General features: G+C 35.8%; 1 pseudogene; it reads right to left on the bottom strand.

The window, feature by feature from the left end:
* Positions 1-1,702: 1,702 nt before the first annotated feature.
* LOC112667350 (olfactory receptor 52A5-like) lies at positions 1,703-6,564 on the bottom strand (annotated as a pseudogene).
* Between the last annotated feature and the right edge of the window lie 319 nt (positions 6,565-6,883).

Consider the following 6,883-nt stretch of genomic DNA (forward strand, 5'->3'; position numbering starts at 1 on the left):
AGAAGAAGCTATGTCTCTCTGTATACTCATTTCTTTTTTTGATAATCATCTTATTGTTTCACAGTCTCAAAAGTTGAATGAATAGAATTTAACCAGATATCTGTTGTTGGTGCATCCTGAAAGTGGTAGAAGGTAGGTGGGCAGAGGAACAACAAAGAGTGAAGGTCTGAAATCACTTCTTTAGAGTCAGTCTCTCATATGCCAGTTTTGTGTTTGGATCATACTTTATTTCAGGGTCTCATCATGGTTCATTCAAGTCATCATCTTTGTTTTTCTTGGCGGTATCAGAATAAACTCCCTTCTATGCAGATATTCTAGGTAATGATGTCACATATTACCTTAAGTCATCACATTGATTCCTTTTGAAAACCATTGATCAACAAAATGTTCAAATTGTTCATTATTCTCATTTTGTTGAGATTCTCAGAAGCCTCAGGCATTGATTGCCCTATGCATTGCTGATAACAAGTATAAATCCAATAGAGGTCTCTTTTTAAAAGATTTTATTAATTTTCATGAGAGATACAAAAAGAGAGGCAGAGACAGGCAGAGAGAGAAGCAGGCTCCCTGCCGGGAGTCTGATATGGGACTCGATCCCAGGACCTGTGGTTATGACCTGAGCCAAAGGCAGATGCTCAACCACTGAGGCACCCATGCATCCTTGACACAGTTCTTATATTCAAGATACATGCATTAGGCAATTACCTCATGCAGTAGTGGAAGTCCGTTTTGTATGTTCGTTTTTAGATCTTCCACCTTCAAATTTGTACAAAATTCAAATTAGGTAAAATCATGAAACTTGTGTGTATAGAAGGATTATCTTTGTGAAAGTATTGATTATATTTTCATTTCTGAAGCATATTAGGGAGTGGAAGATGACAAGCAAAAAGGGTTATACAGTTTATGAATCAACTTTTATAAAATTCTTGAGACTAAAACCTGCTCTGTAGTGACAGAAAGTAAATCAATGGTTGATGGGGCTTGTCCAGTGTGTAAGGAGGTTCAGTAGAATTCTGGCACAAAGAGCATGAGGAAATATTTGGGAGTGATGCTTAAGTTTATTATTAATTGTAGTGATGGATTCATAGGTGTGAATCAGTTATTATACATGATAAACTGTTAAAAAAGCATATTAGTGAATATGCTTACCTTTTCCATAAATCTTTTCAGTATACCTCTCTTAGCAAACTCATCACCATTTATAGTCTATGTTTATATATTTTTGGTGTTGCTAATATTTTTATCACTGGTTTTATATTATTTTTATTTTTTTCAGTATTGCAGAATATAATCAAACATAGGTGATTCCAAAGTTGTCAAAATAAAATACACAAGCAAATATTAAAAATGAGATATAGTCAGAAAAATATAGCTCTGGGCTGGGTTACCAGTTTGAGAATATTGATGTATGACCTGGTCCCTGGAAGTTACCTGGAATTGTGCTGTAATAATTTGTGTAATTTGTGTAATTTGGCTTCTATGTACGTCTAAGTTTTGCCAGAGAGGTACCTCTAGGTTTAAAGAAATAGGGCAAAAACACAGAAATAACTGAAAAACCTTGAAATATCAGCATTCTTTTGCTCTAATATGAACAACAAACCAAATTTCTTAAGACATCTATGGTTATTGAACTCCTCATTCTATTATAAGCATATAAAATTAAATATCTTGGAACACAGATATTTTTGGTAGATATTAATATTTAACATATTGATGTTGCTCCTTTGAATCCTCTTAAAATGCCTATAGAAATATTCAACAATAATCCAGATGGCTTTTTGGAGAAAAATATTTTCAGGACATGATCACAGATTTGTTTGGTCTTCACACCAGGACTATCGGGTTGAGGAAAGGAGGGACTAACAGGTAAAGGCTTGATAAGAGGATATGAATATAAGGTGGTATGTAAGAAACAAACCTATGTGTTAAGAAGGAGAAGAAGGCAAGGAGGTAGAACTGTAAAAAGACACAGATGTGGACAAGGCAGGTATTAAAGGCCTTGAATCGTGCCTCCTTCTGAGGCAATTGAAGCACAGTGATAAAGATCTGAACATAAGACAAGGTGATGAAGATTGTGTCAAACCCCAAGATACTGAAGGCAACAAAAAGACCATATATCTTGTTGACCCGGACAGATATCTTCAGTGGCCACCTTCACAATGGCCATGTGCTCACAATAAGTATGGGAGATGACTGTAGTTCGGTAGAGTTTAAGATGACATTTGAGGAGTCCTAGGCATGGTGTTACAGGGATGGCAGCCCTGGGATGCCTGGGTCGCTCAGTGGTTAAGGATCTACCTTCTATTCAGGTCATGATCCGCTGTCCTAGGATTGAATCCTGCATCAGGCTTCCTTCAGGGAGCCTGCTTCTCCCTCTATCTATGTCTCTACCTCTCTCTGTGTGTCTCTTGTGCATAAATAAACAAATTTAAAAAAAAATAAGAATGGCAGTCCTGAGTGTCACCACAACTCCAGTGTGAGTCAAGAGTTGTTGGGAGGGGCAGCCCGGATGGTTTAGTGGTTTAGTGCCGCCTTCAGCCCAGGGCCTGATCCTGGAGACCTGGGATCAATTCCCATGTCAGGCTCCCTATATGGGTCTGCTTCTCCCTCTGCCTGTGTCTCTGCCTCTCTCTCTCTCTCTCTCTCTCTCTGTCTCTCATGAATAAATAAATAAAATATTTTTAAAAAGAGTTGTTGGGAGAAGACAGTGGTGTGTCTCAAGAGGTCACAGATGGTCACATAACAATCTAGGGCCATTGCCAGTAGGATGCCTGATTCAATTGCCTGGAATGAGTGAATAAGCCACATTTGTAGAAGGCAGGCTGCAAAGGAAATCTCTGCCAAATGAAACCAGAAGATGTCTTATGTTTATGTGTGTGTGTGTGTATATATATATATATATATATACACACACACACATACACACATTTTATATATATATATATATATACACATTGTCTTTGTCTTTGACTAATATTACAGCATAATGTTCTCAATTTTCATTACTATTGTGACAAATAAGAGGATTTCCTTCTTTCTCGTGGCTTAATAAATTAATAATCAGACAAATGTAAGTCAAAACCTCAATGAGATATCACCTCACTCTTGTAAGAAGGCCTATCCTCAATAAGGGAAAAGATAATATGTATTTAGGAAATTTAGTGAAAAAGGAACCACTGCTCATAATTCGTGGGAATGCAGCCCCTTTGGAAAGCAATATAAGTTTCAATGAAAATTTTGAAAAAATTATCTACATATAATCTAGCAATTCCACTTCTGGGTATATAGCCAAAGGACAGGAAAACAGAAATTGAAGAAATATTTGCAATACTCTGTTTAATGCAGCATTATTCACAGTAGCCAAGACATGGAAACAACCTTATTGCCCATCAGCATACAAATGGATAAGGGAGATGTGACATATATATGCAATGGAATATTAACCATCTTATTATTTTCTTTGAATGACTCCTTTCAAATTTTCTCTTTTCACAAAGTCATTATAAGAACAACCATCAGGTTCTATGCTTCTACATGCCTTAATCATCAAAGACAAAAATTAAGCAGATGAGATTGCTTCTTTTTTAGTCTTTGACTAGTGGACCAAAGAGTGCTTTTTATCTCATGTTTGCTCCTCATCGCCTGTGCTTATTTTGGCGACTGTGAAGAATGCTTATTAGATACAGAGCATACACATTTCAAAAACTGGATTCGAATGGGATGACATAAAGCAACCAGAGTGGTGGTAGACAATTCTGCTGTTCATAATTCGAAGACAATTTGAACAGAATATTTTTCGGTTTTGCAGCTCACAAGCTTAACATCTCAGAATAGTGTCTTCATAGCCTAATCTCTCTCCCATAGACTCAGAATGTTTGCAACCTAATTTGTCAAGGTTTCCATATTTTTCCAAAATGTGCAAGTTTTCCAACTTATTCTCTCAGAAAATAAGTTAATCGTGACTGTTTTCTTTGGCAGTCCCTGTCAGATCTTGTTCTTACTATGACCTGCTATTTGCACATCTCTTGTATTTATTCCCAAGTGCCAATCTGTGTCCTCTGCTCTTCTCTCTCTTCCCATTAATAAACATTTTTACCTTCCTAATCCTGAAAAAACATTGATTCTTCAGTATTTTATGTAACATAGATTATCTATAAACTTAGATTACCTCTAACCATGTAAGATTACCTAGTATGCACCTCAGATCAACTGCAGGAGCATTTATTGCCTCCTTTTCTTTAAAAGTATTCAACTCTAAGAAAGGATTTCCTTTCTGAGACTCTTTGTTCTTGAACCCTTCCTTTTAACAAATATACAGTATGCCAAACTAGATCTTCCTCAAATCTTCCTAAAATAACATTACTACCCCAAAATCAGAAATTTATATCCTGATAATTTCATTCAATACACAATAATTAAGAATTCACTATATTCCAAGTATTTTGAAGTAATTTGAGAATAAGTAAAATATATTTATTCAATAACTAATTGTGCTCAGTGATTGAATTTCAAAGCTAATATCCACCATTTCTTAAATATGTACTATATGATTCACCTTCATATTTTCATATAGTTTTGCATATTTTATCTTGTTAACTTCTGATATTGACATTATTACCGTATATTATATTAATGAATAATTAACTTGTAAGTAAATCTACTAGGATCCAAATTCCATGGCATACTGACTCAGAAAGAACAAAAGTTAATTTGTATACTCTGAGATTTTATAATTATACTTCAGTAAGGATATGGGATATATATCAATGTGTAACCACATGAAATGGGGTTGTGTAAAAACATACAACAAATTTTAATTGGTTGAGCCTGTTGAGATTGTGATGAAAACAACTCACATATCTTTTTTTATTTTACTAAATGGACGTAACATATACATTACACATATTCTTATTATATGCTACATGTCTGATATAAAACCACATTAGTTATGCCATGAATCTGTATAATAGATAGCACTAAGTTTTTGGCTCAAAATTGTGTGCTACTATCTTTATCAGGAATATCCCCGGGATATTTATCCCTTGGGAGATTTATCATGGCCATGTGGGTCACTATTGTCTTAGAGAATCTTTACAGGATAATGTGCAAACTGAAATTCAACAGCAGTATATATCATGAGTAATCAGAAGGAAAGCAAAAAAAAAAAAAAAAGAGGAAGGAAGAAAGTAAACAAAGGAGCAGGTAAATGAAATTGAAAAACATGCCTTCAATCTAAGAGGACAAAAATTGTATGAAGAAAGCAGTTAGTTTTCTTCCTGATAGCTTTACATTTCTAACTTCATGAGATCTCAACAACTGGCATTTATTAGTCAGATAAATGTGTGTTCTGTGGTAACTCTGTATATTGTAGGGGGCTTAGCAGTATCCCCACTCCTACTCATTATGCCAATTGTTTCTCTTATCATGAAAATCAAAAATGTTTCAAGCATTGCCAAATGTCACCTGCATGTGTGGGGAGGGACACAACATACCTGGTTACTACTTATTGTTCTAGAGTCTTTCATTGAAGAAAAAGAGTCTTTAATTAAATGAAAATTAACGTTTTGGAGCTTTAATCAAAATGGGCACAATAAATCTGACTAGGCAGGGGAATCATTCTTTAATAGGCCTTCACCAAATAAAGGAGATGGAAGAGCATTCCCTGAGGAAATACGTTGAACAAAATCAAAGAAGCGTGAAATGTACAGTGGGATCACAAATCAATAAGTAATTTTCACATATGAATTGATGCATAAACAGAAATGATGGTTGTTGGGCTAAGCAAAAGGGAAGAATAACAAATGTCGTTACAATTTTATTAAGCAAAATAATTTCAAAACCTTAGATGGAATAACACGTTGGTTTTTGTTTGCCTTTAAAAATCCATTCTGTTGGCAGAATGATAAATGGCTTACAATGATGAGATCTGGCATAGGGAAATGAAGTTAGAAGGATACTTGTGATAGTCCAGATGGGGTAGGATGAAGTGATCTGGCTTCATTGGAAGACTAACATGGGAACAATGTCTGTGCTGCTCACTGACTTGATGGATGGAAATCATGGGAGGTGAGACTAAGATACCTTTGGGTTGAGAGTAACGGCACTAGATCACAAGACAAGCTTGAAACAACTGTGTGTGTACAGATATGTACATGTTTAGAAGAGGAAGGAGACATATCTTAAACCTTGAAATGTGTGGGCCAGGTAAACAATCAGGGGTTCTCATTTTCAGCATCAACCCTGAACTCTTAGGGTTACTTACAACCCATTTCTGACTCAGGCTGATTCTCAAAACCTAAAAGAATGAAGGGATTGAGGTCTAAAGCTACTCTCCCTACAATCTCAGGAAATCTTACCCTATGCAAAGTTTGTGACATTGATCCTTTGATCTCTGTCTCAAGCCCCCAGGGGTAGATTCTCAGAAACAAAATTATTACACATTTATTAACCCATATTCTTCTCTCAGGTCTTCCTCTTCTCAGGCCTACTTTATAATCTGTCACCGATTGTGTGATTCAGTGATTCAGAAATATTCTGAAGGGCAACACGAAACAGAATCGTCATGTTTGAGCAATCAGCTACTGCAAGATTCTGTGGCTTTTTTTTTTTTTTTTTTTAAGATCCTGGCATCTTCTTAGCTCATAAGGGTGTTGTGTTCTCTTTGAAACCAGTCCTCCATTTCTCACACTCAGTACAGAATCTAAGGCCCAAAGATTTACCTGGAATCCTCCATGATAACATACATAGAAGCCACAGGGTGAAACTCTTTTGGTGTTTCATATAGTGAGGATGGATGTTTTGTACTATAGGAGCCACCTGGGGGACTATTTTGCACTAATCACTGGTGAAGCTATAAATCAGCTTCAGACAAAGGTGAAAAGCA

This window comes from Canis lupus, chromosome 21 (genome assembly GCF_003254725.2).
Source record: "Canis lupus dingo isolate Sandy chromosome 21, ASM325472v2, whole genome shotgun sequence".
NCBI lineage: Eukaryota > Metazoa > Chordata > Mammalia > Carnivora > Canidae > Canis > Canis lupus.